General features: G+C 45.5%; 1 long non-coding RNA gene and 2 other non-coding genes across 3 annotated transcripts; 2 read left to right on the top strand and 1 right to left on the bottom strand.

Moving 5' to 3' along the window:
* The first annotated feature begins 3,592 nt into the window (after nt 1-3,592).
* LOC126876174 (small subunit ribosomal RNA) lies at nt 3,593-5,515 on the top strand. The gene has a single exon (XR_007693983.1). It is a non-coding gene; the product is annotated as a small subunit ribosomal RNA (ribosomal RNA).
* Nucleotides 5,516-6,982: 1,467 nt separating this feature from the next.
* Nucleotides 6,983-8,060, bottom strand: LOC126876142 (uncharacterized). Its single transcript, XR_007693947.1, has 2 exons — nt 7,837-8,060; nt 6,983-7,623 (listed from the first exon to the last, which is right to left on the bottom strand). It is a non-coding gene; the product is annotated as an uncharacterized LOC126876142 (long non-coding RNA).
* Nucleotides 8,061-9,085: 1,025 nt separating this feature from the next.
* On the top strand, nt 9,086-9,240 carry LOC126876164 (5.8S ribosomal RNA). Its single transcript, XR_007693972.1, has one exon. It is a non-coding gene; the product is annotated as a 5.8S ribosomal RNA (ribosomal RNA).
* Nucleotides 9,241-10,000: the final 760 nt, after the last annotated feature.

Genomic DNA, 10,000 nt, shown 5'->3' with positions numbered 1-10,000 from the left:
GATTTCACTTTATTTTTTTAAAAAATTTCGTCCTCCGGACCAACCTGACCGGGACGTTGGAACTTAGAATTTTTTCGCATCGTTACGAAAGTACCGAAAGTTCAACTCGAAATAACTCGCTAAAAAGCGTTATAACGTATCGAAATTTTGCGTGAAATCGTTACGTTTCGACGAAATCTAGTCGAGCGTAACGATTTCACTTTATTTTTTTAAAAAATTTCGTCCTCCGGACCAACGTGACCGGGACGTTGGAACTTAGAATTTTTTCGCCCCGTTACGAAAGTACCGAAAGTTCAACTCGAAATAACTCGCTAAAAAGCGTTATAACGTATCGAAATTTTGTGTGAAATCGTTACGTATCGACGAAATCTAGTCGAAAGTAGCGATTTCACTTTATTTTTTTAAAAAATTTCACCCTCCGGACCAACGTGACCGGGACGTTGGAACTTAGAATTTTTTCGCCCCGTTACGAAAGTACCGAAAGTTCAACTCGAAATAACTCGGGAAAAAGCGTTATAACGCATCGAAATTATCAGTGAAATCGTTACGTATCGACGAAATCTAGTCGAACGTAACGATTTCACTTTATTTTTTTAAAAAATTTCATCCTCCGGACCAACGTGACCGGGACGTTGGAACTTAGAATTTTTTCGCACCGCTACGAAAAGGCCGAAAGTTCAACTCGAAATAACTCGCTAAAAAGCGTTATAACGTATCGAAATTTTGTGTGAAATCGTTACGTATCGACGAAATCTAGTCGAAAGTAGCGATTTCACTTTATTTTTTTAAAAAATTTCACCCTCCGGACCAACGTGACCGGGACGTTGGAACTTAGAATTTTTTCGCCCCGTTACGAAAGTACCGAAAGTTCAACTCGAAATAACTCGGGAAAAAGCGTTATAACGCATCGAAATTATCAGTGAAATCGTTACGTATCGACGAAATCTAGTCGAACGTAACGATTTCACTTTATTTTTTTAAAAAATTTCATCCTCCGGACCAACGTGACCGGGACGTTGGAACTTAGAATTTTTTCGCCCCGTTACGAAAGTACCGAAAGTTCAACTCGAAATAACTCGCTAAAAAGCGTTATAACGTATCGAAATTTTGCGTGAAATCGTTACGTATCGACGAAATCTAGTCGAACGTAACGATTTCACTTTATTTTTTTAAAAAATTTCATCCTCCGGACCAACGTGACCGGGACGTTGGAACTTAGAATTTTTTCGCACTGCTACGAAAAGGCCGAAAGATCCCCTCCAAATAACTCGTTAAAAAGTGTTAGAAGGTATGAATATTTTACAAGAAATCGTTATAACTCGATAAAATACGTCGGGATTAAGCGTTTATATCGTCGGCAGACGGATATAAAAACGTTTGGACCGACACGACCGGTCGTTGGAACATAGAAAAATTCCGAGCCGGTACGTTGGGACTTAGAAAAATTCCGAGCGCGAAAAAGTTTTTTCGAGTTTATTCGTTAAAAAGCGTTACAAGGTATGAATTTTTTTGCATAAATCGACGTAACTCGACGAAATACGTCGGGATTAATGGTTTATTTCCGTCCGAGAACGATTTTTAAAAACGGACCTATGCGGCCGGTCGTTCGTACTTAGAAAATTTTCGGACCGAACACTCTTTTTCGATTAATTCGTTAAAAAGCGTTATAACGTACGAATATTTTTCAAGAAATCGTTATAACTCGATAAAATACGTCGGGATTAAGCGTTTATATCGTCGGCAGACGGATATAAAAACGTTTGGACCGACACGACCGGTCGTTGGAACATAGAAAAATTCCGAGCCGGTACGTTGGGACTTAGAAAAATTCCGAGGGCGAAAAAGTTTTTTCGAGTTTATTCGTTAAAAAGCGTTACAAGGTATGAATTTTTTTGCATAAATCGACGTAACTCGACGAAATACGTCGGGATTAATGGTTTATTTCCGTCCGAGAACGATTTTTAAAAACGGACCTATGCGGCCGGTCGTTCGTACTTAGAAAATTTTCGGACCGAACACTCTTTTTCGATTAATTCGTTAAAAAGCGTTATAACGTACGAATATTTTTCAAGAAATCGTTATAACTCGATAAAATACGTCGGGATTAAGCGTTTATATCGTCGGCAGACGGATATAAAAACGTTTGGACCGACACGACCGGTCGTTGGAACATAGAAAAATTCCGAGCCGGTACGTTGGGACTTAGAAAAATTCCGAGGGCGAAAAAGTTTTTTCGAGTTTATTCGTTAAAAAGCGTTACAAGGTATAAATTTTTTTACGGGAATCGTTCTATCTCTATTAAATACGTCGGGATTAAACATTTTTATCGATTTTTTCAAAAAATTAGCGTTCGTCGAACTGACACGACTGGGATATTTTTCTAATTTTTTCGTTAATTAACGTTACAAGGTATATATTTTTTTGCATATTTCTACTTATTTTAACGTATTGTAATTGATTATAAACTTATTTTTTGTCCGTATTCGATAAAAGAGTATGTTTACTGATGCAATTTTTCGGTGAAAAAAAAAATTAATTTTTTGGTAAAAATGCATTTCTATTATGTTAATAAAACGTCTGGTAATGTATTTCGATGGTTGGATATTGGCTTTGTATAGTAGTGATCGAGCGTTCGCGAGACTAAGTTCCAGCGTCCCTTCCGAACGGTACGTTGCTACGGAGGTTTTGCACCGTAAGCGCGCGGCCGCTAGCCCGGCCGGCGCCGGCCTTCCGGCTGGCGCTTTCGTATCTATAAGAGAGACGTCGAGCCGGACGGTTCGGTCGGAACAGCGTTGAGCGCGTGGCTATTCTACGGCCTCGGTTGAGAATTCAGTCACCGCTCCTCGAGTCTTAGTGTATTTTACGCTATTTCTCGACTGTTCCTCCGTTCTCGTTCTGGTTTTTTCTCTACACTGCTGCGCCGCGGGTCGCTGTCCTGGACGTAATGACCAAATATCGTGGCAAGGTTCCCCTGAGTCGGGAAGCTGGTGACCTGTGTGTACGTATTCTAACAAAAATTGTTAGATGCGTGTGTGCTTGTACTAACTGAGCATCGATTCATTCAAAAGAGTATAACCGTCTGCTTTCTATAAAAACTTCTGCTTTCGCAGAAGTATCCGATGAGGCGGTAGGAGCGTACTATCTTTGCGTAGTATGTCTTCTGCCGAAAATGTTCTACCGATTGAAAGAATATTCTTACGGTATGTCCAGCGCGACGCACTGGGATACGCGCTTGTTCGTTCAGCGTGAGGTGCGTATACGTGCTTTACCGCTAAGATATTCTAATAAGTCTTTTTACACGAAGACAGCATTATGGAAATGTTCCTTTAGAAGTACGATTCTAAACATTTTATATAAGACTATGAGAAAGAGAGAGAGAAGAGAGGAGGTGGAGTTGAGAATTACAAAGTGGCTGCGAGCGGCGTTCGAAGATTATTACTGAACTATGGGTGTATCTCGAACGTCGCTAGGAGATATATTTTATAATATATCTATCTTAAGAACGAAAAGTCTCGTCGTACGGTGCTTACGTCCCACCTACGACACGAAGAGAACTTAAACGAAATTTATAAGAATTGTTATACGAATAAGATCCCTGGTTGATCCTGCCAGTAGTCATATGCTTGTCTCAAAGATTAAGCCATGCATGTCTCAGTACATGCCGCATTAAGGTGAAACCGCGAATGGCTCATTAAATCAGTTATGGTTTCTTAGATCATACCTACATTTACTTGGATAACTGTGGTAATTCTAGAGCTAATACATGCAAACAGATTCCGACCAGAGATGGTAGGAATGCTTTTATTAGATCAAAACCAATCGGTGGCGGATGGCTCGTCTGTCCGTCCATCGTTTGTTTTGGTGACTCTGAATAACTTTGTGCTGATCGCATGGTCATCTAGCACCGGCGACGCATCTTTCAAATGTCTGCCTTATCAACTGTCGATGGTAGGTTCTGCGCCTACCATGGTTGTAACGGGTAACGGGGAATCAGGGTTCGATTCCGGAGAGGGAGCCTGAGAAACAGCTACCACATCCAAGGAAGGCAGCAGGCGCGCAAATTACCCACTCCCGGCACGGGGAGGTAGTGACGAAAAATAACGATACGGGACTCATCCGAGGCCCCGTAATCGGAATGAGTACACTTTAAATCCTTTAACGAGGACCAATTGGAGGGCAAGTCTGGTGCCAGCAGCCGCGGTAATTCCAGCTCCAATAGCGTATATTAAAGTTGTTGCGGTTAAAAAGCTCGTAGTTGAATCTGTGTGTCACAGTGTCGGTTCACCGCTCGCGGTGTTTAACTGGCATTATGTGGTACGTCCTATCGGTGGGCTTAGCTCCTCGCGGGCGGTCCAACTAATATCCCATCGCGGTGCTCTTCACTGAGTGTCGAGGTGGGCCGATACGTTTACTTTGAACAAATTAGAGTGCTTAAAGCAGGCTACCTTCGCCTGAATACTGTGTGCATGGAATAATGGAATAGGACCTCGGTTCTATTTTGTTGGTTTTCGGAGCCCCGAGGTAATGATTAATAGGGACAGATGGGGGCATTCGTATTGCGACGTTAGAGGTGAAATTCTTGGATCGTCGCAAGACGGACAGAAGCGAAAGCATTTGCCAAAAATGTTTTCATTAATCAAGAACGAAAGTTAGAGGTTCGAAGGCGATCAGATACCGCCCTAGTTCTAACCATAAACGATGCCAGCCAGCGATCCGCCGAAGTTCCTCCGATGACTCGGCGGGCAGCTTCCGGGAAACCAAAGCTTTTGGGTTCCGGGGGAAGTATGGTTGCAAAGCTGAAACTTAAAGGAATTGACGGAAGGGCACCACCAGGAGTGGAGCCTGCGGCTTAATTTGACTCAACACGGGAAACCTCACCAGGCCCGGACACCGGAAGGATTGACAGATTGATAGCTCTTTCTTGATTCGGTGGGTGGTGGTGCATGGCCGTTCTTAGTTGGTGGAGCGATTTGTCTGGTTAATTCCGATAACGAACGAGACTCTAGCCTGCTAAATAGACGTAACTTATGGTATCTCGAAGGCCCCCGGCTTCGGTCGGTGGGTTTTTACTACCAACGTACAAACAAATCTTCTTAGAGGAACAGGCGGCTTCTAGCCGCACGAGATTGAGCAATAACAGGTCTGTGATGCCCTTAGATGTTCTGGGCCGCACGCGCGCTACACTGAAGGAATCAGCGTGTTTTCCCTGGCCGAAAGGCCCGGGTAACCCGCTGAACCTCCTTCGTGCTAGGGATTGGGGCTTGCAATTATTCCCCATGAACGAGGAATTCCCAGTAAGCGCGAGTCATAAGCTCGCGTTGATTACGTCCCTGCCCTTTGTACACACCGCCCGTCGCTACTACCGATTGAATGATTTAGTGAGGTCTTCGGACTGGTGCGCGGCCAATGTGATAAGCATTGCCGATGTTACCGGGAAGATGACCAAACTTGATCATTTAGAGGAAGTAAAAGTCGTAACAAGGTTTCCGTAGGTGAACCTGCGGAAGGATCATTAACGATACGATACCAAAAGAATTTGACTTGAACACATATAAAAACTATGAAATATATATCACAATGGTCGGTAAGGAGCCGTACTCCTCCTGTATCGACGAAAGTATATACGACGTATTAACAAGCTATATACTTTAACAAACGAAAACGCCAGGGAGCTTGGCAACCTCCGTTGGCACGAATAGAAATATTCTTAAGGAGGAGACGACCCTCCAGCTACGGAATTATACGAAGAGAAGGTGGCACTCTCTCTCGATCATCGGGATGAAGAGATATATATATACAAGTATAAAAACGAAATGCGAATGAAACTTATTCGAGGCGCCTGCGTGAGGTCGTAAACAGAAAGACCCGCCGTCTCCGAATAAAACATATAACATATAATATATATATATATATATATGAAATTCTAATAAAAGGGAACTCTAGCTTCGAAAGAGCCAACAAAAGTTAAGGCTCGATATCAAACGAAAAAATTACGATGGAAACCAGGTGTAAAGAGAAATGCAGTCGTGGCGCCTGCGAGAGGCCGTACACAGAAAGACCCGCCGTCACGATCTCGTATTTCGTATTTGCATCGTGGAAACCGTACAAACGAAATATAAAAGTCCATGCAAACTAATAAGAAAATCTCTAAAGTGCCTCGTGTCGGAGTGATCATGCTCGCCTATTCTCTTCTATGTTTCGTGGTCTGTGTTGCGTTTGTTCTCCTCCTAGCAACGGGACATATCGAAGACTCCTCTTTGGGATCGAACGAAGCGTCTAGAACGAGTCGACGAGAGCGAAAGAACTTGTAGCGAGTCGCGCAGAGCGAAAGGATACCGATATACATCTTCGAAGGTTCTCTTCGAAGATCCATGGATACCTTCTGCGTCGAATTCTCTCGTCTCTTTCATCGAAACTCTCGTCGTTCTCGAAACGTGCTTCCTACCCAAAGGGCGTGTGCTCTTCGTATGTCGTTTCGTTCGAAATAACGAAACCACGTGTAACATACTCGTGGATCGGGTAACCTAGAACGAAGACGCATCGCGTGGATGTTGGCCCGCTATGCGACGATGACCGATGATGATGATGATGATGATGATATGATGATGATGTCGATGTCGACGACGACGACGATGAAGACGATGTGTAGCAACGATTCGTAACTAGTCTAGCCGAAGTTCGTTCAGAGGGGAACGCCGCCGGCTTCGAAGCCTCGATGTCGTGAGTCGGACACCTGTGCCGTCGCTAGAGTTTTTCAAACTCTGCTTCTGGATATTGGGACGAAAGACCGCTCGAGGACGACGACAGCCGTGCGTGCGTATCCCATCGAATTTTTTTTACACCACCTGAACGAGACTAAAGTTTCGTCTAGTTGATCGTCTACCGTCGCATAATGTATATTATATACCGTTCAGAGGGGACCGGCTGTCTATCCTCGTTGTCGTGAGTCGGACACCCGTGCCGTCGCTAGAGTTTTTCAAACTCTGCTTCTGGATATCGGGACGAAAGACCGCGCGAGGACGACGGATGCGAGTCCCATCGAATTTTTGACTTACACACTACCTGAACGAGACTTAAAGTTTCATATTATATACCGTTCAGAGGGGACCGGCTGTCTATCCTCGTTGTCGTGAGTCGGACACCCGTGCCGTCGCTAGAGTTTTTCAAACTCTGCTTCTGGATATCGGGACGAAAGACCGCGCGAGGACGACGGATGCGAGTCCCATCGAATTTTTGACTTACACACTACCTGAACGAGACTTAAAGTTTCATATAATATACCGTTCAGAGGGGACCGGCTGTCTTTCCTCGTTGTCGTGAGTCGGACACCCGTGCCGTCGCTAGAGTTTTTCAAACTCTGCTTCTGGATATCGGGACGAAAGACCGCGCGAGGACGACGGATGCGAGTCCCATCGAATTTTTTATTTACACACTACCTGAACGAGACTTAAAGTTTCATATAATATACCGTTCAGAGGGGACCGGCTGTCTTTCCTCGTTGTCGTGAGTCGGAGACCCGTGCCGTCGCTAGAGTTTTTCAAACTCTGCTTCTGGATATCGGGACGAAAGACCGCGCGAGGACAACGGATGCGAGTCCCATCGAATTTTTTATTTACACACTACCTGAACGAGACTTAAAGTTTCATCCAGTTTGTCGTCTATCATCGCATATATAATATACCGTTCAGAGGGGACCGGCTGTCTATCCTCGTTGTCGTGAGTCGGACACCCGTGCCGTCGCTAGAGTTTTTCAAACTCTGCTTCTGGATATCGGGACGAAAGACCGCGCGAGGACGACGGATGCGAGTCCCATCGAATTTTTGACTTACACACTACCTGAACGAGACTTAAAGTTTCATATAATATACCGTTCAGAGGGGACCGGCTGTCTTTCCTCGTTGTCGTGAGTCGGACACCCGTGCCGTCGCTAGAGTTTTTCAAACTCTGCTTCTGGATATCGGGACGAAAGACCGCGCGAGGACGACGGATGCGAGTCCCATCGAATTTTTGATTTACACACTACCTGAACGAGACTTAAAGTTTCATCCAGTTTGTCGTCTATCATCTCATATATAATATACCGTTCAGAGGGGACCGGCTGTCTATCCTCGTTGTCGTGAGTCGGACACCCGTGCCGTCGCTAGAGTTTTTCAAACTCTGCTTCTGGATGTTGGGACGAAAGACCGCGCGAGGACGATGGATGCGTGTCCCATCGAATTTTTGATTTACAAGACACACACTACCTGAACGAGACTAAAGTTTCATCGAGTTTATCGTCGCATAACCCGTTCGGAGGGGACCGGCTGTCTATCCTCGTTGTCGTGAGTCGGACACCCGTGCCGTCGCTAGAGTTTTTCAAACTCTGCTTCTGGATATCGGGACGAAAGACCGCGCGAGGACGATGGCTGCGAGTCCCATCGAATTTTTGTTTTTTTTTTTTTTAAAGAAAAAACACCACCCGAACGGAGATGTGTTCTATCTTTCGTCGATTTTTCATGCTTTCAGTCGGTCGCGTGGTCGCCATCCGTTCGGAGGGGATCGCCGGCTTCGAAACCTCGATGTCGTGAGTCGGACACCCGTGCCGTCGCTAGAGTTTTTCAAACTCTGCTTCTGGATATTGGGACGAAAGACCGCTCGAGGCGGACGGCCGCGCGAATCCCATCGAATCTTTACTATCACCCGAACGATGGAGAGATGCACGCGCGCTGTTTCTTGAATAATTGGACGAGAGAGTAGAATCAAACACATATATAACATGGGCTAGCCACCGTGCTTACTCGTTCGCGAGATCGTGTGCTGTACAGAGGATTCAGAATCGGGTGTATATATCCCCGTCGTTTCCTGACGAACGGAGCTTCGATCTCGATGGTTGTTATATATCATAATGTACTTTACGCCCGGCCGGCGAACGCGCGTATCTTCGCGCGTTCGTCGTTTTCTTTTTTTTTCGAACGTTTTTGTGTCGTCAATCCTATGGCGACTTCTGCGCGTTCGATTCCCGTTGGTCGAACGTGACGGAACTCGGCTTCGCTAGAACCGAGAAGAGTACATTTGAGTATTGAACTGTTGTAAATTTATAAAAGATTACCCTGAACGGTGGATCACTTGGCTCGTGGGTCGATGAAGAACGCAGCTAATTGCGCGTCAACGTGTGAACTGCAGGACACATGAACATCGACATTTCGAACGCACATTGCGGTCCACGGATACAATTCCTGGACCACGCCTGGCTGAGGGTTGCTCACGTAAACCTAAGACTGCTTGCGTTGCGTATCGTTACTCTCCGTATCTGTCTCTCTCTGTCCCTTCTTGCCTTAACAACCCGCCGTCGTTCTTCTTTATATAAGAGAACGTTTCAGAGTCGGACGAAGGTACAAGAACGAGGATACGAATAAGAGCGGACGGAGAGAACATACGCGACGTACGAGCGATTGTTGGACGCTCGTCGGCGTTCGTCGCGGTCGTGCAGAGACCGTGCAAGTCGTACGCATGCTCGATATATAATCTATCGTGTTCACGGGAGACTACGAAACTCTACCTCTGTCTCTCTCTGTCCCTTCTTGCCTTGACAACCCGCCGTCGTTCTTCTTAAAAATTATAAGAGAACGTTTCAGAGTCGGACGAAGGTATACGAAGGGATACGAATAAGAGCGGAGAGAACCGGTCACGGACCTGCGTGAGTGCTCGCGGCGTCGTGAGTCGTCCTTACGAGGGCGACCGCCCGCTTATGCACCGCTTCGTGTATCGGTTATCGAACGTATATACTCGTAGTGTTCTCCTCGTGACCGATTTTTTTTTCATATCAGGCGATATATGCTACGTTTGCCGGTGTTCGACGCACGAAGGTCCGCGCCCCCGACGTCGTCTTAAAAGAATATTATATTTGGCGAGACTGAGAGAGAAAGCAAATATGGGAACTCGGTCGAGAGAGGAGAGAAGAGAGAACCAAAAAAAAAACCTAAACTCGATGGCGTGCGAAACTTTGCCATAATCTACCGTC

This window comes from Bombus huntii, unplaced genomic scaffold (assembly GCF_024542735.1).
Source record: "Bombus huntii isolate Logan2020A unplaced genomic scaffold, iyBomHunt1.1 ctg00000066.1, whole genome shotgun sequence".
Taxonomy (NCBI): domain Eukaryota; kingdom Metazoa; phylum Arthropoda; class Insecta; order Hymenoptera; family Apidae; genus Bombus; species Bombus huntii.
This window is presented reverse-complemented; position numbering and strand designations above follow the sequence as displayed.